The 23,468-nt window shown below is 46.9% G+C and overlaps 1 protein-coding gene across 1 annotated transcript in view; it reads left to right on the top strand.

Annotated features, from left to right (window-relative positions):
- LOC126419268 (UDP-glucosyltransferase 2-like) overlaps positions 1-23,468 on the top strand; it is a 135,608-nt gene that overhangs the window by 35,248 nt on the left and 76,892 nt on the right. The gene's annotated exons all lie outside the window — the stretch shown is intronic.

Genomic DNA, 23,468 nt, shown 5'->3' with positions numbered 1-23,468 from the left:
CACACACACACATTCCGACAACTGTTTAATGTGCTTAGCATGGGGTGCGACTACTTCTGGCAGCAATACAGGCCTGACAACGACGGGGCACGCTGTGAATGACGTCATCAATTTCATGTTGGGGCAATAACGCCCAATCTTCCTGCAGAGCTGCTGGCAAGTCTTGGAGACTGGTTGGTGGATGCTGACGTGATACAACCTGTCCCCATAGCGCATCTACATCTACATCCATACTCCGCAAGCCACCTGACGGTGTGTGGCGGAGGGTACCTTGAGTACCTCTATTGGTTCTCCCTTCTATTCCAGTTTCGTATTGCTCGCGGAAAGAAAGATTGTCGGTATGCCTCTGTGTGGGCTCCAATCTCTCTGATTTTATCCTCATGGCCTCTTCGCGAGATATATGTAGGAGGGAGCAATATACTACTTGGCTCCTCGGTGAAGGTATGTTCTCGAAATTTCAACAAAAGTCCGTACCGAGCTACTGAGCGTCTCTTTTGCAGAGTCTTCCACTAGAGTTTATCTATCATCTCCGTAACGCTTTCGCAATTACTAAATGACCCTGTAACGAAGCGCGCTGCTCTCCGTTGGATCTTCTCCATCTCTCCTATCAACCCTATCTGGTACGGATCCCACACCGGTGAGCAGTATTCAAGCAGTGGGCAAACATGTGTACTGTAACCTACTTCCTTTGTTTTCGGACAGCATTTCCTTAGGATTCTTCCAATGAATCTCTCTGGCATCTGCTTTACCGACGATTAATTTTATATGGTCATTCCATTTTAAATCACTCCTAATGCCAACTCCCAGGTAATTTATGGAAGTAACTGCTTCCAGTTGCTGACCTGCTATATTGTAGCTAAATGATAAAGGATCTTTCTTTGTATTCGCAGCACATTACACTTGTCTAATTGAGATTCAATTGCCATTCCCTGCACCATGCGTCAATTCGTTACAGATCCTCCTGCATGTCGGTACAATTTTCCATTGTTATAACCTCTCGATATACTACAGCATCATCCGCAAAAAACCTCAGTGAACTTTCGATGTTATCCACAAGGTCATTTATGTATATTGTGAATAGCAAGGGTCCCACGACACTCCCCTGCGGCACACCTGAAATCACTCTTACTTCGGAAGACCTCTCTCCATTGAGAATGACATTCAGCGCTCTGTTATCTATGCTCTATGGGATTCAAATCGGGAGAGCGAGCAGGCCACGCCATGCATGCAGTATGTTCCGTTTCCAAGAAAACATCAACCAGCCGTGCTCTATGAGATCGAGCACTATCGTTCATCAATACGAAGACTGTGTCCACAGCTAGTCGCAACACCACCACCTGAGGTCCCGAAGTATCGTCACGATACCTCACACCAGTTCAAACTTGCTGATTCACCCACACAATTTCGTGAAGAGGTATTAGAGTGGTCAACATAATCCCTGTCCACACCAATAGGTATCCTTCTCGATATCGATCCCTTTCCACAACGTTTGGGTCCATAAATCTTGTCCCACGTCCCCTCCAGATGCGAATACGTCGAGACTCACTCTCCAGACCAGTTCGAGACTACACCAACAGTAGGTCTCAGTCAATAAAGGCCACTCTGCCGATGCCTTCTGTACACCGGTTTGCGTCGATACAGCACGTCCAGTGGATGCTGCGAAATCAGACGCCACAGCACTAAGGCGGTACCTTCGTGCCCTTACAGCCAATTAACGGTCTTCTCTTTCTGATGTCACACGTGATCGGCCCTGCCCTGGTCTTTGGGATACGGTTTCGGTCTCTGCAAACTGCCGCCACATCCGAGAAACGGCACAACGATTCACATTAAGCCATCGGGCCCCATGCGTTTTGCCACTGTCCTGCTTCTATTCCTCCCAAGCCTCTCCGCTGCAGAGTGTCTCGTAGCCGTCCTCTCTGTGCCGTACTGCACCGTCTGTGACTAATCGACAAACACTACCGCGTTTGATGGGTGCCGTTATGTCATCGCTGGCGTGGTTGTCTGTTGACCGGAACGCCATCTTCCGTGCAGATCACGATCGTACGGACATCTGTTGACGTTGTTGTTGACGTTGTTGTTGTTGTGGTCTTCAGTCCTGAGACTGGTTTGATGCAGCTCTCCATGCTGATCTATCCTGTGCAAGCTCCTTCATCTCCCAGTACCTACTGCAACCTACATCCTTCTGAATCTGCTTAGTGTATTCATCTCTTGGTCTCCCTCTACGATTTTTACCCTCCACGCTGCCATCCAATGCTAAATTTGTGATCCCTTGATGCCTCAGGACATGTCCTACCAACCGATCCCTTCTTCTAGTCCAGTTGTGCCACAAACTTCTCTTCTCCCCAATCCTATTCAATACCTCCTCATTAGTTACGTGATCTACCCACCTAATCTTCAACATTCTTCTGTAGCACCACATTTCGAAAGCTTCTATTCTCTTCTTGTCCAAACTATTCATTGTACATGTTTCACTTCCATACATGGCTACACTCCATACAAATACTTTCAGAAATGACTGCCTGACACTTAAATCTATACTCGATGTTAACAAGTTTCTCTTCTTCAGAAACGCTTTCCTTGCCATTGCCAGTCTACATTTTATATCCTCTCTACTTCGACCATCATCAGTTATTTTGCTCCCCAAATAGCAAAACTCCTTTACTACTTTAAGTGTCTCATTTCCCAATCTAATTCCCTCAGCATCACCCGACTTAATTCGACTACTTCCCATCATCCTCGTTTTCCTTTTGTTGATGTTCATCTTATATCCTACCTTCATGACACTATCCATTCCGTTCAACTACTCTTCGAAGTCCTTTGCTGTCTCTAACAGAATTACAATGTCATCGGCGAACCTCAAAGTTTTTATTTCTTCTCCATGGATTTTAATACCTACTCCGAACTTTTCTTTCGTTTCCTTTACTGCTTGCTCAATACACAGATTGAATAGCATCGGGGAGAGGCTACAACCCTGTCTCACTCATTTCCCAACCACTGCTTCCCTTTCATGTCCCTTGACTCTTATAACTGCCATCTGGTTTCTGTACAAATTGTAAATAGCCTTCGCTCCCTGTATTTTACCCCTGCCACCTTTAGAATTTGAAAGAGAGTATTCCAGTCAACATTGTCAAAAGCTTTCTCTAAGTCTACAAATGCTAGAAACGTAGGTTTGCCTTTCCTTAATCTTTCTTCTAAGATAAGTCGTAAGGTCGGTATTGCCTCACGTGTTCCAACATTTCTACGGAATCCAAACTGATCTTCCCCGAGGTCGGCTTCTACCAGTTTTTCCATTCGTCTGTAAATAAATCGCGTTAGTATTTTGCAGCTGTGGCTTATTAAACTGATAGTTCCGTGATTTTCACATCTGTCTACACCTGCTTTCTTTGGGCTTGGAATTACTATATTCTTCTTGAAGTCTGAGGGTATTTCGCCTGTTTCATACATCTTGCTCACCAGATGGTAGAGTTTTGTCAGGACTGGCTCTCCCAAGGCCGTCAGTAGTTCCAATGGAATGTTGTCTACTCCCGGGGCCTTGTTTCGACTCAGGTCTTTCAGTGCTCTGTCAAACTCTTCACGCAATATCGTATCTCCCAATTCATCTCATCTACATCCTCTTCCATTTCCATAATATTGTCAAGTACATCGCCCTTCTATAGACCCTCTATATACTCCTCCCACCTTTCCGCTTTCCCCTCTTTGCTTAGAACTGTGTTTCCATCTGAGCTCATGATATTCATACAAGTGGCTCTGTTTTCTACAACGGTCTCATTAATTTTCCTGTAGGCTGTATCTATCTTACCGCTAGTGAGATAAGCCTCTACATCCTTACATTTGTCCTCTAGCCATGCCTGCTTAGCCGTTTTGCACTTCCTGTCTATCCCATTTTTGAGACGTTTGTATTCCTTTTTGCCCGCTTCATTTACTGCATTTTTATATTTTCTCCTTTCATCAATTAAATTCAATATATCTTCTGTTAGCCTTGGGTAACAGAAGATATCTGTTGACGGTTGGTATGACTATATCGTGAGTTAGGGACGGGACGGGGAAATAGGGGTTTGTTGCTTTAATTTTGGACACCAGTATAGCTAGGTTCGAGCGCACACTGGGGTTTGCAGCAATCGTTCATTCCGGCAACCACACACGACTGGAACAGGAGAAGAGGCAGGTGACGGAGGTACGCGAAGTACTCTCCGCCGCACACCGTATGCTGGCTTGCGCAGTATGGATGCAGCTTCAGGAATGGGCTTTCTTTGAAAATTATGGAAACGGCCGTAAATAATACAACAGAAAGGTTAGTCGTTAGTGGCTGCTGTAGTTGTATAACTAATTGATACCAGACGAGAAGGGCAGCAATTTGGACAAAGCGCTCGCAGAGATATTGGGACTGCATCCGGTCGTCGTAAACTTCACTGCACGATGTTTCAGCTGAACACCTGCCAGTCGTCTTCAGGCGAGCCATCGAAGACTGACGACGACGACGATCGACTGCAATCCCCAAATCTCTTCGTACACGTAATTCTCCGGGAAAATTTTCAATTTCACTTGGACGAAGTGCTCAAAATACGAATGCAGTGCAGCTGGGTCTGTTTTCATACCAGAAAGTTTCACCTACTTCGACGGTATGTTTGACGGATGATGATGTTACGGCTTCTAGTCGAGTGACATCATCTGGCACAGTTTAATATATTCCGAGAAGGGGAGGGCACGAGATTGGGATCATGGATTTACTTCAAAGGTTGTACGCCTTTAGTAGACCATTAAAACAACATAATGTAAGGTGCACTAGTCTGACAATTCAGAGATAATCGCAAGAGAACATTTACCCGTCTATTATGTGGCTTATGTATCTATGAATAGGTGCCAAGCGTTAGAGTTCATGATGATCAATTGGTTAGCGTTTGAGCTTCGTAAGACGAACGTGTATGGGGGCGACGGTTCGACTCTCGCTCAAATTTAATTTTTAATCTATACTATAGGAAAAAGAAATTTTTCAAAATGTCGAGGAGGTGTAGTTTCCATTACAAACTCTGAACATTCCCTGTAAATATGGGAAAACTGCATTCATACGATGCAGTAGCAGCTGTTTCAGTTTGTTTTACATGTCTGTACGACAAATACCGTCCTGCAACGTGTGATGTCGAGAGCACATCCGACGAGTAACTGTGCATTACTCTTGTGGTCTGGCACATTGTGGCCTACTGTATTAGTGAATTTTATTCGCATTGTTATTTATCGAGGTTTGACTTGGGCTTTCAAAGCCTGCCCCTCGTCCTTGAAAATGTAATTAAAAATAGTAAACAGACAAATAACAGACTAAATTCATTACAACTTCATGAAAATGCACGTGGTTTTTTTAATTATATTTATCTCTTCAGTGTCATATAAATTAAATAATGTGAACAGTGGTGAAAAAATATAGATTAAAAGATAAATGTTAGCAGGATTCGAACCGTTCGTCTCATCCACGAACCCTCTTCGTATGCGCAATCGCTAACCACTTGACCACAATGACTTTCTGCAGCCTCACCTTCGCACAAATACATCAGTCACGTACTAGGCACGTGAAACTTCTCTTGATATTTTCTCGGAATTTGCCAAATTAGTGCACTTTACTACTTGCACATTGTTTTTTAATGGCCTACTAAAGGTCTAGAAAGTTTGAAGTAAATCCGTGATCCCGCCGTCGTGTCCTCTCCTTGTGAGACGCATCCTAAAGGATGTGTCAACTCCTGTGCGCCCTACGACCGGCCGCCCTGCGGCTGCAGCTTGTTCCCCCACGAAAGTGGAGGCGGCCAGTGTGAACACAGGTGTGGACGGAGTCACTCACACGCAGATGCTGTGGAAGAGGCGTGCGACCTATACGTCCGCGCCTCTATTTGTGTGGGGACAAGCGCAGACGCACAGGTGTAGATGCCCTTTACAGAGATAGCACAACAACGCGTACAAAATTTACGAGGCCTTACGCCAACATTACTCGACTGTTTCGCGATTTCAGTGGGTGCGACAACGGCAGATCACAGGTGACTTCATGGTACTGTGTATACCTTAAACTGCGTAATGACAAATATCGGTTACTGGCGTGCAGCATACCAATTGATAGACACTTCCACTGGACCGCAGGTCGAGAGAGATCTTTCCCACGGAAAACGGTCTCCGCATCGCCCCCACGCGTTTTGTGACGTCACCCACGCGCATACCTCTGGGTCGTGCCCTCCGTCCCTCCGTCTTTCTTGACCTCTTGGGACCCAGCAGACAACCTCCACAGGGCGCATTTCGCTCTTAGTTTAATTTCATGTGCATTTCTGTCATATTTACGTACGCCACTGTACTCCAAACCGTCACCTCACCCATTTGTTTGTTGTCTTATTTCTCCCAGTAATTCCCAAATAGCATCTCTCCGTTGCCGTAAAAGTCCATGCCTCAGTGCCATAAATTGACTTTCCGTTCAGGACATAGCGGATACTCACTTTTGAAACTGTAGTCGGTTCACCTAAAGCATTTGAGGCCATTTTTACACCATTATTTCTTTCAGGTACCGCCAAAACAATGCATGTGAACTCCTCTAAAATATACAGGACAAACACCAAAAGATAGGAAACACTTAACATTACCGCTGGATATATTTCGCTAACCACATCAAATACTGACGGATCGATTCCACAGACCGAATGTGAGGAGAGGGGCTAGTGTAATTGGTTAATACAAACCATAAAAAAATGCACGGAAGTACGTTTTTTAACACAAACCTACGTTTTTAAATGGAACCCCGTTATTTTTGCTATCACATCTGAACATATAAACAAATACGTAATCAGTGCAGTTTCTTGCATTGTAAAATGTTAATTACAACCGGAGATATTGTAACCTAAAGTTGACGCTTGAGTACCACTCCTCCGCTGTTCGATCGTGTGTATCGGAGAGCACCGAATTACGTAGGGATCCAAAGGGAACGGTGATGGACCTTAGGTACAGAGCTTGGCACATTACTCCACATGCTAACACCTTTTTATTGGTCTTTTTCACTGACGCACATGTACAGTACCATGAGGGGTGAGGTACACGTTCGACGGGCGTTTCGTAGGACGTGGAGGACGCATAAATTGGCCAGCCCGTTGTCCTGATCTTACACCTCTGGACTTCTTTCTGTGGGGTACGTTAAAGGAGAATCTGTACCTTAGGTCCATCACCGTTCCCTTTGGATCCCTCCGTAATTCGGTGCTCTCCGATACACACGATCGAACAGCGGAGGAGTGGTACTCAAACGTCAACTTTAGGTTACAATATCTCCGGATGTAATTAACATTTTACAATGCAACAAACGGCACTGATTACGTATTTGTTTATATGTTCCATTTAAAAAACGTAGGTTTGTGTTAAAAAACGTACTTCCGTGCATTTTTTTATGGTTTGTATTAACCAATTACACTAGCCCCTCTCCTCACATTCGGTCTGTGGAATCGATTCGTCAGTATTTGATGTGGTTTACGAAATATAACCAGCGGTAACGTTAGGTGACTCACCCTATATATATATATATATATATATATATATATATATATATATATATATATATATATATATATATATATATATATATATATATATATATATATTGACCATCTCATTCTGTGCGAATGCACAAATAGTGTCAGAACTCTTACGGGAATCGATGGTAAAGCCGGGAGTAATGAGTATAATGGGCGGGGGCACTATGAATATAGTGCGGGACAGTAAGTTGTGAATGTGGGTCTCACGGGAGGCGTGCCAGAGATAAGTCCCTGCAGTCGCACTATCCTCTGTCATGTTAGCAGGAGATCCCGGGTTAGAGTCCCAGTCGGGGTACACATTTTCAACTGTCTCCGTTGACTTATAGCAACGCCTGTATGCGACTAGGGGTATTAATTTCATTGTAATTACATTTAGGAATGTCCAGTGAAGTTAGTGTGTGGCCTCGTTCATGATGTCATTATCTTAAAGTGCCCTAAATGCAAAAATTCATAAAATGGGTTTTACGTCTCCACTTATACCAGGTACAAAGTTTTTTCGAAGTGTTCAGTGGACATTATTTTAGTAAACAGCGGCAACTTACTCCCCGCTCCTCACAGATTTTTAAGGAATCAAATTCCTAGTGGCGGAAGTAAAGTTGTGGGGAGGGGTCGTCAGTCGGGGTAGCTCAGTCGGTAGAGCACTTTCCCGGAAAAAGCGAAGGTCCTGAGTTCGAGTCTCGTTTCGGCACACAATGTGTCAGGAAGTTTAACTGAATCTTGTGCGTTAGACAGGAAGCTCATAATTCTGCGCATTCTATACGTCCTACTCTTCTTCTCGCCGAATTAATGAATCGGCTCGAGTTTTATGGTCACCGTGTTAGTCTGATAAGATGGCTTTCTTTCTTCGGGACACCAGAACGAGCACGTTTATTCTACTCCGCCCACGAATGTGGAATAAATGTAAGCGCGCTTGCATGTTTCTCTCCTAACTGTGGATGCACGTGATACTGTGTGAAGACTTCACGCAAGCACAATCCAGCCAGTTGCTAAGTGTCTGGAGGTCGCTTTGAGCTTCCTCCCAGAGGACTATGTACGTTTTGTGAAACACATGCTGTCACTGTCTTGGTAAATTAAAACTTTACAGCTGGCTGCTCTTACTAAATGTAGTGCGTGTGTTTAACATCTCAAAACTGTTAGGCCTGGTGTTTCAGCAAATAAAGTGCTTGCCCGGAAACATAGTGGTCGCGGGATCGATTCCCCGCCGGACCAAGGTACTTTTTAGTCTACCTTTAACCCAGCTTTCACCTCTCAACGATGCGCGAGGTCTCCAGGGACCTATCCCAGTTGGATAACTGAGGTAGGCTAAGGACACGCATGTCGCCAAAGCGGCGTCCGATACAGTGTGTTGCACTCGGCTGTTCACCACACGCAATTACCATCATCTCGAAAATGACAAATTTTGTGGTTATTTCTCGCTATTAAGTACAATATTTCTGTCTGGTTATTCCTCTTCACGAATGTTCCTGACATGTGTAAATAATAATTGTTACAAAGGTGTTTAAGAAACCTCTGTTGTAAGATATGTATCATTTAGAAAACAGCGCTACTGCGCAGCTGAAAAGAAGAAAATTTAAAAAATATTGGAATTCTCGTAATCAAGCATTGTAACACGAAACTCTATCCGCTGCGCTCCCTGTGTGGTACGGCTGAACAGTACTGAGTGAAGGCACTTGTCGTGGATGTGATCAGTGTTGTCAGACTGCCTTCATTTGGAATCCAATTTCTTCCAAAAATGTGCACTGTGCAGGTTTTTGTACTGTAGTGTGCTGTGGCGTCAGTGTGTGCAAATTTTGGTTCAAGTGTGAGAGTATACAGGGTGATTCCGTGATGATGATACACACTTCCAGGAGTGGTGGAGAAGGGTAAATTTACCAGTTTGTGGTAAGGGTCCCTGTACCGGAAACGACAGACTCAAAAGTTATTAGCGAAAATAGTTCATATACCTATGACAGTGCAATACATGTACCGGCATCGTTGTTGCTAAGATTGTAGGGTAGGGAACCTTCAGTGGCGGTGGTAGGGACCAAAACAAGAAGAAAAGTGCAGTAAACAGGGGGTCTAAAGTGCATAACTTAGAAGCTAAGAACACTTGCTCAGCTTAGAGACTGTTAAACACATCTTTTCTACTGAATAAGCGCCCGTACCTCTTAAGGTATGCACATTGCACCTCTTGTTTATTGGACATTTTTTCCTTGTTTTGGTGCGTGCTAGCACTTCTGAAAGTTGCCTACCCTATAGTCTTAGCAATAACATTACCTGTACATCTTTCCCCCCCTTCAGAGGTATAAGAACAATTTCCCCTGATAACTTACTACTTCCGAAGTGCCCTTACCTCCGGCTGAAACATTTATCCTTCATCATCATCATCCCTGAAAGCTTGTATCGTCACGGAATTACCCTGCTTGAGAGAGAGAAAGAGAGAGAGAGAGAGAGAGAGAGAGAGAGAGAGAGAGAGAGAGAGAGAAAAAGAAAGAGAGAGAAAAAGAAAGAGAGAGAGAGAGAGTGATATGTGTTACTTCCCAACAAAACAGCGCTCACCAGAGTGCAGTGAATAACCAGAAACACGAGCGCCGCTATCTTTCCTTGCAGACGATTAGATAACATTCCTCATTTGCTGTCGTCCCGCTTGTGTCCACACGGTTACGAGACACGGACCGAAGTTCGAACCGCTTGAACAGGAGGGGAACAACCTGCTAGACGAGAGCCAAAACCGCCGCAGACAGTCGTAAAGTCCGACGTCAGACGTTACGAACAGCTAGCTGGCGAGGAAAGTTTCTCCGGCAGACCAGCGGGAACGTCACCAGGTGGCAGTGTTGTTGTCGTTAGGGCTCCTGACTCTCGACCTCGGGGACACGGATTCGATTCCCGGCCGGGTCGGGGATCTTCTCCGCTCGGGACTGGATGTGTGTTTTGTCCTCATAATCGAGGCGCAAGTCGTCGAGGCGGCGACAAATAAAGCCTTCTCCTAGGCGGCTGAACAACCTGAAATATGGGGTCTCGCGGCGGCTACAGCCATACGATCATTGCATTTCACCAGCGGGAATAGACACCTGCGATGTGTCAGCGAACGGGTAGCTGGTTACAGGTGACCTACTGCCGCATTTGTGGAGGAGCAAATGCCATTCTACACGATGCCGTCGTGTTCCGACAAGATCTTAAAAACAGTGGTAAGGGACTTGCTACGGAATGGTGACGGAGATTATCGCTGGAACATCCACTTTTCGGTTATATCATTTTTTTTCTTCGCGCCCGTTTAACGTGACTGTTAAAACCACTCAAAATAATAGTTTATTTTATTTTATTTTTTTAAACTCTGCTCAAAAGTCGGGCTGTACTCGGGGATTGTGTCACTATTTGGGCATTACGAATAGCCAGTGCTAAAGTATGAAAACTGAGGTGTAACAATACTAATTTCGATGGTAGTTTGCTCGTTTTCAAGAGTTTCAAGCAGATAAAGGCATATTACGTATACACAGGCAGCAGATCATTTACTTTCTATTCTTATTTTATATTATGAAAGAGTTGTAGCCTAAAGTTTTCAATTTATTGCTGTTACAGTAATTTCCTTCCTCTTCCATTATTTCATAGAAATGGGAGACAAATCTTTAATCTTTTAAAGCAAATGACGCATTAAGACACAAGAAATTAAAGACCTTGGCTGCGAAGCGTTGATGGCAATCAGTGGGCAAAGTTGAATATTTGTGCCGGATCGGAATTCGAACTAGTCTCTCCTGCTTACCAGGCAGATAGTCTGACCGCTGAGCCATCCGAATACAGTGGTCATCGCAATTTGCGCGGACTACCCTAGCACGCCTCCTGTCAGACCAAAATTCTCAACTTATCCACACACTACTGACTCCGCGCCCTTTGTCCATTATCCTCGTTACTACCGGCCTTTGGCTGATTACCGCAAGGGTTCGAGAATGCACTGGCCATCTCACCTTAATTATATATACAGGGTGGTGCAAATAAAACTGGCTCGGAGAACAGTGTTCCAGGGTACAAAGAAACACTGCAGAGGAAATGAATACATTACTAACCTGATTATAGCAGATGTTGAAAGTGACCACCCATAATGTCTTGGAACTGCTGGGCCCTGGTCAACAACTTGCTGAATGCAGATCAAAGTTGGGCTGCTGGAATTGCTGAAACTTCAACCGAAATGTTCTGCTGCACTTCTTGGAAACTGAGGGTGGTTCCGATATGTCTTAGACTTGAGAGCTCCCCACACAAAGTAATCGCACACTGACACATCAGATGGCGTGGGTGGCCAGCTAGGCCTCAACCAGACTGACCTCCGCTACCAACTCTGTGAGGCGTGAAGACTGTGTAAACGTGCTGCAAGGTTTGGCTGGCTGTACGGGTGGTTGCTCCATCCTGTTGGAAGTAACTGTAGGTCTCCCCCTGCTCCTTCAATGCTGCCGCAAATGGTTACAAAATGGTGACAATGCAATGCGCCAAAGTCAGCATCGGAGGGAAGAAGATGGGATCAACAATGCAGCGTGGAGACACTGCACACCAAACCCCAACCTTCTGATTATGCAGTGGTGCTTGGTGGTAGTTGGGCAGATTCTCCACTGCCCAGAATCTGTGATTCCCTGAGTTGAGATATCTATCCAGGTGAAACCAGGCTTGATCAGACATAAAAAACAGATGCATGTCCAAGGCATTCATTGTTATCTCAGTGAACAGCCACTCACAAAACTGGAGGCGCTGAGAATCATAAGGTGGCTTTAATGCACGTACAACAGACACTCGGTAGGGATGCATGCGCGGGTTTATTCGTACACATGATCGACGTGGTCATGGTCCTTTCCCATAGGTGCCAAGTTTGTTTAGTAGGACTCTGAAGCAATTTCGGGTGAACTGTAGCCACGTTTTCTGGTGAGCGGGCACGTTTCGGAATGTTTTTTTGACTTGTTCAAAACAGATCCCGCCTGACTGTGGGTTGCATGGCACCCTTTGCTGGCACTGTGACACCATGAAATTTCTCAGCAAACAAGTGACCACACAGTTTCCACGACTTCGTTGTCACGTAACTCTCCACAGCGAACACCCTCTGCTCCACTGTGAGCACCATCGGCTCCTTTGCACTGCTCCACTCGCACTGACACAGCCCGCACTACCCTCTGAACTGGTGTGGATCATGTGGCAAGCATACAAGTCGTGTGCGCGTCACGGGGTCTGGTTATGTGCGTACATTCACGTCCAGTCGTACTCACGTGTCCGGGTCACTTTTATTTACCCCGCCCTCCATGCGGCATATGCTCTTTCGGACATGCTCGAACGATGAGACACCTTTTTTGATCCAGCAGCCATTATAAAGTATATATTGCTACGTCGCTCCGTTAAAGTGTCCCTACACTAGGGTTGGCGCCATTTGGCACCGTGACGACAGCGAGAAACTACCGTATAGGTATAGACCGAATGGAGTCACGTATTGCACGCTGCAGGTATACGAGAACCTTCAGGAACGACACACGGCAACAGGTAAATCACTGCTTCGCCAATGTTGTACCCAATCTTATGTCGTGTATTTGTTGCTCGGTTCTGTTGATATTGTTATTTTAATAACACTGATCGCTTTACGCAATATTACAAACCAAGGCAAATTTTACGAATAAAAATTACTCCTCCTTGTAAAGGAACATCCTTCTCTAGCATTTATTTTCCTCAACAGTAGTTGCCGATACCAGTATTTTCCGAATTTTTGAGAGGTGAGTATTATCTCAGTAGCTTTTCTGAAAACTTTCATATAATTTTATACACAGTATGCCATATTTATAGCTAAAATGTATGAAGGAATTACGTTATAAAATATTTTAGTCTCGAAGTTACAATCGATAAGTACTAGTTCTGAATGTACAGTTAAATTTTTTTAGAAACATTTCAAATTACGAATTATTTGCACACTTAAAATTTCTGTTATTAATTGCGCAGTCCTGTATTGTGTACTATGTTTATTTCTGGATTCATTTATGAGATAATAATCGAAATTAATAATGTGACGAAAACTAGTAGGAATTCATTTGTTAAGAAAAATTGTGAATCCTTTAGAATATGGTTATTTCCCCATGGTGTGCTTGCCTCTGGTGTAATCCGCTGTATTTTTGTCTAATAGATGCGATCGATGTAATTTCGGGCTTGATAATGTGAAAAATCAAAATACATGTTTGATGTACTAAAATGTGAGAGAATCAGTGGAAAATATATTTACGTAAAAAATTCTGCAACAACAGTCTTCCAGTTTATTTAGTTCAAACCAATGGTGAGGACCTGGTGTTAAGATTTTCAGCTTGAAGAATGAGACTGCTAGACAAGAACTGGAGCCCCAACAACGTGACAAGCTAAGTAAACTTGAAAGTATATTGTAGTCTTCACTCCTCTCAAAATCTTCATAAAAGAATTTGCTTATTAATCGCTTGGACTGGTCATTGTTTAATGTCAACAATACGTGGAAGGAGGGGGGGAGATTACATTCTGTAAAACAGATTTATTTAAAAACGGGAAATCTTTGTGCTTGTGCTATGGACTAATTGGTATTTCTCCCCTTGCGGGTCCGGGGTAAGAATAGGCCCGAGGTATTCCTGCCTGTCGTAAGAGGCGACTAAAAGGAGTTTCAACCGTTCCGGCCTTCCATGTCATGGTCCCCCTTCGGGTTTGACCTCCATTTTTCAAAATTCTACAGAAGTACGAGCCTTTTGGGGAAGGGCACCTTACGTGGTGTACCACTGGTTCTAAGTGCACTAAGACCTGGGCACTCAGCATTGTACCAGCGTTGCAACCATGCCCGCTATTCCTCAAATTGGGCCTAAACGCCTGATGGGTTGTACAAGTTACGCCCATAGTGCGTCCCCATCTGCACCAGCAATCATGATGGACTTTCCATGGCACCAGAAATCCAGCACGGTAGCCAGCCCATTGTGGTGGGGTCGTCGTGTACCCTCTAGGTTGTAGCCCCCTGACAACACAGGGATCCTACTGCCGATACCTGAGCTGCACCCTCCCCACGTCGGCCAAGGAGTAGATGCCCGTCTCCTTGGGGCATCATGACTCCCGGCAATGGTCATCCTGCCAGGTGGCCCTTGCTGAGGCTGGGTGGCGCCCGTGGGGAGGGCCCCTGGTCGGAGTGGGTGGTATCGGGGCAGACGTTTCGCAGATGAAACGTCAACACGTATCAGGTCGCTCTGCGGCCGAGTCTTTCAAAAGAAAAGGTACCGTTTCTAGTTCTGGTTCTCCTGCCCTTTCCCCCTTGCCCACTCCCTGGGATGAGGGACAGGCCCGCCGGCTTGGGGCGAAGTACTTCCCCCGCTATTTGGTCTGTTCTCGAACCGATGGGGGGACGTTCGCCACCTCCAAGCCCATGTTCTTTGTTCAGCACATTGAGGACATCTTCAGGGAAATTGAGGCTCTCAGCAAGATGCGTTCAGGGTCCGTTCTTATCAAGACCACCTCCGCCACACAGTCGGCAGCGCTCCAGGCGTGCGACCGCCTAGGGGACATCCCAGTGTCCATTGTCCCGCATCTGGCACTAAATCGGATGCAGGGGGTTATTTTTCATTGTGACCTCCTGCTACAATCTGATGAGGAGCTCAGGGCCAACCTGGAGCGCCGAGGCGTGCATTTCGTCCGGCGAGTCCAGCGCGGCCCCAAAGACCGTCGCATCGACACCGGGGCCTTTATCCTCGCCTTAGAGGGGGACGTTCTCCCGGAGAAGGTAAAGGTGATGTGCTACCAGTGCGACGTGCGACCTTACGTCCCGCCTCCTATGCACTGTTTTTGGTGTTTGCGCTTTGGGCACATGTCGTCATGGTGTGAGGCTGAGCCCCTTTGTGGCGATTGCAGACGTCCTCTTCGTGAGGAACATACATGCACCCCACCTCCTCGGTGCATTAATTGCCCTGGCCTCCACTCGCCTAGATCCTCAGACTGCCCCGCATATCAGAAGGAGAAGAAGATACAGGAACTCAAAACTTTGGATCGGCTCTCTTATTCTGAGGCCAGGAAGAAGTATGACTGCCTCCATCCCGTGCCCTTGACCACTTCGTTTGCCTCAGTTGTGTCCACTCCTTCTGCGGTATACTCACCCCTATCCTGTCCCCCCTCCGCCCATCAGGGGGCTCTGCCTCCGCCTCCCAAATCCCTCCCTTCCAAATCCTCCGTCCCCCGTGGCCCCCGCCCACTCTGCCCCAGGGGCCACCCTTCCTCCTCCTCCTCCTCCTCCTCCTCCTCCTCCTCCTCCTCCTCCTCCTCCTCTCCCCCCGCCACCTGAGAAGTGATCCTCTTCTCAGGCGTCCATCGGGGAAACGTTCGGGACCCCAGCTTCCGAGGTCCGGCGTTCCAAAACGGACCCTGCGCGTGAGGACCTTCTTCGGGTCCAGCCCACCATCCCTTTGCCTCCTTGGCCTTCCAAGAAGGCCTCAAAGAAGAAGTCTCTATCCCCCTCTCCACCCCAGCGCATTTCGTCTGACACTCCATCCGTGAGTCGCTGCTCCCGGCCGTCCTCAGTTTCGCCGGGACGCTCTGCTGCCAGGCGCTCAGCTGGCCTCTCGTTGGCAAATGATGCTGCCCCTCCTACACAACCAGGGACAGCGGCCGCAGCTGGCGACGAGTCGATGGAACCGGATCCGCCTCCCATCGGTTGTAGCATTGTTCCCTCGCAACCTGGCCCTCTGCGGCCGTCGAGGTGACCAGCTCTTCCCCGTCTCGTTCCCCCAACTTTTTGACTAGCGATGGCGTTGTTTCATTGGAACATAAGAGGTATTCGATCTAATCGGGAGGAATTACAACTGCTCCTCCACCTGCACTGTCCACTCGTCCTTGGTCTCCAGGAAACCAAGTTGCGCCCGACTGACCGTATTGCCTTTACCCACTATACCTCGGAGCGGTATGACCTCACCCCTGTGGCCGGTACCCCAGCTCATGGTGGGGTCATGTTGCTCGTTCGGGACGATGTCTATTACCATCCCATCCCATTGACCACCCCACTCCAAGCAATAGCTGTCCGCATTCCTCTTTCTGCTTTTACTTTTTCAGTTTGTACCATCTACACTCCACCGTCATCTGCTGTTAGTCGGGCTGACGTGATGCACCTGATCGTTCAGCTTCCCCCGCCGTTTTTATTGTTTGGCGACTTCAATGCCCATCATCCCCTTTGGGGCTCTCCTGCATCCTGTCAAAGAGGCTCACTCCTGGCGGGTATCTTCAACCATCTCCATCTTGTCTGCCTCAATACCGGCGCCCCGACTTTCCTCTCGGACTCTACTCATACCTACTCCCACTTGGACCTCTCGATCTGTTCTACCACTCTTGCCCGTCGGTTCGAGTGGTATGTCCTTTCTGACACCTATTCGAGCGACCACTTCCCCTGTGTCGTTCGTCTCCCGCACCACACCTCATCCCCACGTCCTTCGAGCTGGAACATACCGAAAGCTGACTGGGGACTTTACTCCTCCCTGGCGACCTTTCCGGACCACGATTTTCGCAGTTGTGACAGTCAGGTCGAGTACCTCACGGCTGTTATCATCTATGCTGCCGAACGTTCCATTCCTCGTACTACCTCTTCTTCACGTCGCGTTTCCGTCCCCTGGTGGAACGAGGCTTGTAGGGACGCTATCCGTGCTCGACGACGTGCTTTACGCACCTTTCGCCGCCATCCTACGTTGGCGAATTGTATTGAATACAAAAGACTCCGAGCACAATGCCGTAGAGTCATCAAAGAACGCAAAAAAGCTTGTTGGGCCTCTTTCACCAGCTCCATTAACAGTTTTACTCCCTCTTCCGTCGTTTGGGGTGGCCTGCGCCGGCTGTCGGGCATACAGGCCCACTTCTCGGTACTTGGCCTGAATTCAGGTAATGAGGTCCTTGTTGATCCTGTGGCTGTCTCCAACCCCTTTGGCCGCTTTTTCGCGGAGGTTTCAAGCTCCGCCCATTACCACCCTGCCTTCCTTCCCAGGAAAGAGGCAGAAGAGGCTCGGCGACCTTCCTTCCACTCGCTGAATCTGGAAACTTACAATGCCCCCTTTACTATGCGGGAACTCGAACGTGCGCTTGCACTGTCCCGGTCCTCTGCTCCGGGGCCAGATGCCATTCACGTTTAGATGCTGGCACACTTTTCTCCGGCGGGGAAAAGCTTCCTTCTTCGTACCTACAATCGCGAAGGAGGGTACTCCAGCTGCAGTGTATTGCTCACAGTTTGTCGAACTACGTGCTCGACTTGCCGGTCACACCTTTATTTACACCGATGGCTCCAAAACTGACGATGGTGTCGGCTGTGCCTTTGTCGTCGGGGCCGCTACCTTTAAATACCGGCTCCTCGACCAATGTTCGAGCTTTACGGCCGAGCTTTTTGCTCTCCATCAGGCCATTCAGTATGCCCGCCGCCACCGCCATTCATCGTACGTACTCTGCTCTGACTCACTCAGTGCTCTTCAGAGCCTTGGAGCTCCCTATCCAGTCCATCCCTTGATTCAACGGATACAGCAGTCCCTCCATTCTTTCGCTGCTAATGGTTCTCCTGTTAGCTTTCTGTGGGTTCCCGGACATGCAGGAGTGCCTGGGAATGAGACTGCGGATGCTGCAGCCAAGGCTGCAGTCCTCCAGCCTCGGCCAGCCTCCCATTGTGTCCCGTCATCTGACGTTCGTGGGGATGTGCGTAAGAGGGTTGTGTCGTTGTGGTGGGATGCTTTGTCATCCCTCCAAGGAAACAAGCTCCGGGCAGTCAAACCACTCCCAACTGCTTGGACAACCTCCTCCCGACCATCTCGGCGAAAGGAGGTCCTTCTGACCAGGTTGCGGATTGGGCATTGCCGGTTTAGCCACCGCTACCTGCTCTCCGGTGACCCAGCCCCACAGTGCCCTTGTGGTCAGGCATTAACAGTGTGCCATGTTTTATTGTCGTGTCCCCATTTTAGTCAATTTCGTGTTGTCCTGTCCCTGCCATCTACTTTACCAGATGTTTTAGCTGATGACGCTTGAGCAGCTGCTCGTATTCTGCGTTTTATAACTTTAACTGGCTTGTCCAAAGACATTTAACCTTTTTACTTATTTTATCTGCATCCTTGTCAGGTCCTTCTGGTGTCCCCCCCTTCCCCTTGAGTTTTACTAGATTCCATGTGCTCTAACAACAGTGACTGGGCGCTAATGACCTCTGCAGTTGAGAGCCCTTAAACCCCACAAAAAAAAAAAAATAAATTGGTATTTCGGTTGTTTACTTGGTTATTAGAGAACATAAACACACATAACAGAGACCAAACAAATACCAAATAATACCGGTATCGGTTTTAACCGGTCGGTTTTTGCCCCCAGCCTACAGACTACGATCGCTGTCACTGGTGATGGTTATCGCGAGTGAGTGTAGCGCATCAGCAGAACAGCGGCAACATGTGTGACGGCGGGGAAGCTTGGATCGAAGTGTGGCGAGCAGCAGTGCTTGGGTTGTGAGGTGCTGCGGCCGCGACGTGTGAGGTGTGCTGGGGCGGAGGGGGGGGGGGGGTTATGTGTATAGGTATAGAACCAAACACCTTCCACCTATCTAGTTTCCAACCTCATTTTATTTAGCAATCAGTTTCAGCGTGCTACTACGCCATCTTCAGGCACCTGACCCACATGTAGGAAGACTACCTCGGTTGTGATCAAAACAGGGACCAGCAATAGTGGCATTAGTAGATTTTTGCTATAACGATCACTTCAACCATCATCTCCCGACCAATCATCGGAAGATAATGGTTGAAGTGGTCGCTATAGCAAGCAGAAAGCGACTAACAGCAGTATTGCTGGTCCCTGTTTTGATCACGACCGAGGTAGTCTTCCTACATGTCGGTCAGGTGCCTGAAGATGGCGTAGTAGCACGCTGAAACTGGCTGCCAAGTAAGGTCGGAAACTAGAAGGGTGGAAGGTATCTAATTTGACTTCCTCTGTCGAACAGCCGAGTCCCGCAACCATCTCTAAAAAGACGGACATACAGACACTTTCGGAAGACTATTGTAAGTAATGTTTAATCGCTATTCAGCTTAGAGGCCATCTGATCGCGACAGTCGTACTAAGTCACGACTAGCACGCTTCAGGGAGAGAGAACCAGCTGGCGAGTAAGAAGCGATCGCAGCGCCAACATTCTCAGACTCGTCATACTCTCTCACAAGTAGCCTGGGAAGCAAGGGAGGAAGGAAGCCGTAATAGCAGTGACGTAACACCGCTGCCTTGGTTTCTAACGTATGCAACCAGCATCAGACTGGTACTCGCTCAGTTTCTGATCTGTACTAGCCACGCGTCACCAGCTGCCACAGCTGCGACTGTTCCAAGCAGCCTACCACGAGGAGCCGAGGCAAACTGCCAGGAACAGCACTTACCCGACCGGCAGACATTCGGCGTGGGCGTGAGTTCTGTGCAGAGCAGCGGCACCAGACACCGTGGTGCAGCCTGCGACCGCCAGCTCAACCGTAGCGGCAGAGCTGGGCGGACCAAACAGCTTACGGCTGCAAGGCCACAGGGAGGGTCGCGGCCGCTGGAACACCGCACTCTGGCACGACGTGAGAGAGCGGACGTAGAAGTGCGAGCCAGCAGTGCCCGAGGACCACGGGCAAACTACGGGAACAGCGCTAGCTCCGGCTCCCGCATGAACGCCACCAGCGTTAAGCCGTCGGCACACGGACCGTGCTGTCGAACGTCAACGTTGAGCGTGCCCAGTTCAACGTGCTGCTGAACGCTCAGGAACGATGCGACTTGTGCACACGGTACGTGGATCCCAACGTGGTATACGCGATCGCAACGCACTCCAGCGGCAGTTGAGGGAGGTTTCTAGTTCGTAAATCGCACTGTTTACTTAACGGGCGCGCGTAAAATTCCCACGTTAGCCCTATTAAAACGCACAAATCCTCCATCGTCCACGAAAACGAAAGTACCATGTCCAATCAATAAGGACACAGACTTATAGAAGTTCCGTTACAAACAGTGCGGTACTAATTTGGAATACTTCTCCGCATAAGATAAACATTATTTCATCATTCCCACATTTTAGTAAAAGCCCCAAGATTAGTCTTACCTGATCACTGTTCCTACCCAGTAGCAGAATCTTTGCAACATGTGAATTACGAAGCGTAAAAGAAAAAGGAGCAAAATATCTTTATACAAGTAGCGCAAGCTGTCCTAAAGATAAAGCCAATCGAACTAAGTCACCCCTCAAAAAAGGTGAATTTATGTTTACATAACATCAAATATTACAGCATATACTTTTATTAAACTAACAATAAAGTAACAGAACCTACTAAAAACGCAAATGTTAGGAAAAAAATATCTGGAAGTGTCAAGACGCGAACCACCGCCCCAACAAAATCTCATGAATAGACAGAGACGCTACTCATTACACTTTTTTAAAAAATCTTATTTTGTTCGTTTTCGTTCGTTGTATCTGCTCTGGGTGGACGTCGAAAGACACCCGTTTCAGTTCGTTGTTGATCCATTAACTCAGTTTTTTTATTACACAAAGCAGCTAGCCCTCTGACCGAACACGCTGACCTACCGTGCCGGCTACTAAACTAACAATAATTCCCTTTTACTTTATCATATTGTATTACGCTTTGTTAAGAATGTTAATTGTAGATAATTATGTTACTAATTGAAATTTAATTATAACAAATTGTACCAGGAACAATGCGTTTTGGGTGGATCTTCAGTGTGTCGCTGCCTTCAAATAGCCTACTCTGATAATACGCAAGTTAAAATAATTCTTTTGCCACGAATATGATGTTCCTGCCCCCCCCCCCCCCCCCCCAGTGAACCATGGACCTTGCCGTTGGTGGGGAGGCTTGCATGCCTCAGCGATACAGATAGCCGTATCGTAGGTGCAACCACAACGGAGGGGTATCTGTTGAGAGGCCAGACAAACGCGTGGTTCCTGAAGAGGGGCAACAGCCTTTTCAGTAGTTGCAGGGGCAACAGTCTGGATGATTGACTGATCTGGCCTTGCAACACTAACCAAAACGGCCTTGTTGTGCTGGTACTGCGAACGGCTGAAAGCAAGCGGAAACTACAGCCGTAATTTTTCCCGAGGGCATGCAGCTTTACTGTATGGTTAATGATGATGGCGTTCTCTTGGGTAAAATATTCCGGAGGTAAAATAGTCCCCATTCGGATCTCCGGCGGTTCTAGGCGATCAGTCCGGAACCGCGCGACCGCTACGGTCGCAGGTTCGAATCCTGCCTCGGGCATGGATGTTTGTGATGTCCTTAGGTTATTTAGGTTTAAATAGTTCTAAGTTCTAGGGGACTGATGACCACAGAAGTCAAGTCCCATAGTGCTCAGAGCCATTTGAACTATTTTCGGATCTCCGGGCGGGGACTACTCAAGAGGACGTCGTTCTCAGGAGAAAGAAAACTGGCGTTCTACGGATCGGAGCGTGGAATGTCAGATCCCTTAATGGGGCAGGTAGGTTAGAAAATTTAACAAGGGAAATGGATAGGTTAAAGTTAGATAAAAAAAATGGCTCTGAGCACTATGGGACTCAACTGCTGAGGTCATTAGTCCCCTAGAACTTAGAACTCATTAAACCTAACTAACCTAAGGACACCACAAACATCCATGCTGAGGCAGGATTCGAACCTGCGACCGTAGCGGTCTTGCGGTTCCAGACTGCAGCGCCTTTAACCGCACGGCCACTTCGGCCGGCCAAAGTTAGATATAGTGGGAATTAGTGAAGTTCGGTGGCAGGAGGAACAAGACTTTTGGTCAGGCGAATACAGGGCTATAAATACAAAGTCAAATAGGGGTAATGCAGGAGTAGGTTTAATAATGAATAAAAAACTAGGAATTCGGGTAAGCTACTACAAACATCATAATGAACGCATTATTGTGGCCAAGATAGACACGAAGCCCACGCCTACTACAGTAGTACAAGTTTATATGCCAACTAGCTCTGCAGATGACGAAGAAATTGAAGAAATGTATGACGAGATAAAAGAAATTATTCAGGTAGTGAAGAGAGACGAAAATTTAATAGTCATGGGTGACTGGAATTCGAGAGTAGGAAAAGGGAGAGAAGGAAACATAGCAGGTGAATATGGATTGGGGCTAAGAAATGAAAGAGGAAGCCGCCTGGTAGAATTTTGCACAGAGCATACTTAATCATAGCTTACACTTGGTTCAAGAATCATGAAAGAAAGAAAGTTGTGTACATGGAAGAACACTGGAGATACTAGAAGGTTTCAGATAGATTATATAATGGTAAGACAGAGGTTTAGGAGCCAGGTTTTAAACTGTAAGACATTTCCAGGGGCAGATGTGGATTCTGACCACAATCTATTGGTTATGAACTGTAGATTAAAACTGAAGAAACTGCAAAAAGGTGGGAATTTAAGGGGATGGGACCTGGATAAACTGACTAAACCAGAGGTTGTACAGAGTTTCAGGGAGAGCGTGGCATGAATGGGGGAGAGAAATACAGTAGAAGAAGAATGGGTAGCTTTGAGGGATGAAGTAGCGAAGGCAGCAGAGGATCAAGTAGGTAAAAAGTCGAGGGCTAGTAGAAATCATTGGGTAACAGAAGAAATATTGAATTTAATTGATGAAAGGAGAAAATACAAAAATGCAGCGAGTGAAGCAGGCAAAAAGGAATGAAAACGTCTCAGAATTGAGATCGACAGGAAGTTCAAAATGGCTAAGCAGGGATGGCTAGAGGATAAATGTAACGATGTAGATACTCCCCACAGGAAAATTAAAGAGACCCTTGGAGAAAAGAGAACCACTTGTATGAATATCAAGAGCTTAGATGGAAACCCAGTTCTAAGCAAAGAAGGGAAAGTAGAAAGGTGGAAGGAGTGTATAGAGGATCTATACAAGGGCGATGTACTTGAGGACAATGTTATGGAAATGGAAGAGGATGTAGATGAAGATGAAATGGGAGATACAATACTGCGTGAAGAGTTTGAC

The sequence above is a fragment of the Schistocerca serialis genome, chromosome 9 (assembly GCF_023864345.2).
Source record: "Schistocerca serialis cubense isolate TAMUIC-IGC-003099 chromosome 9, iqSchSeri2.2, whole genome shotgun sequence".
Lineage (NCBI taxonomy): Eukaryota > Metazoa > Arthropoda > Insecta > Orthoptera > Acrididae > Schistocerca > Schistocerca serialis.
Note: the sequence above shows the minus strand (reverse complement) of the source record. Positions and strands in the feature narration are given on the sequence as shown.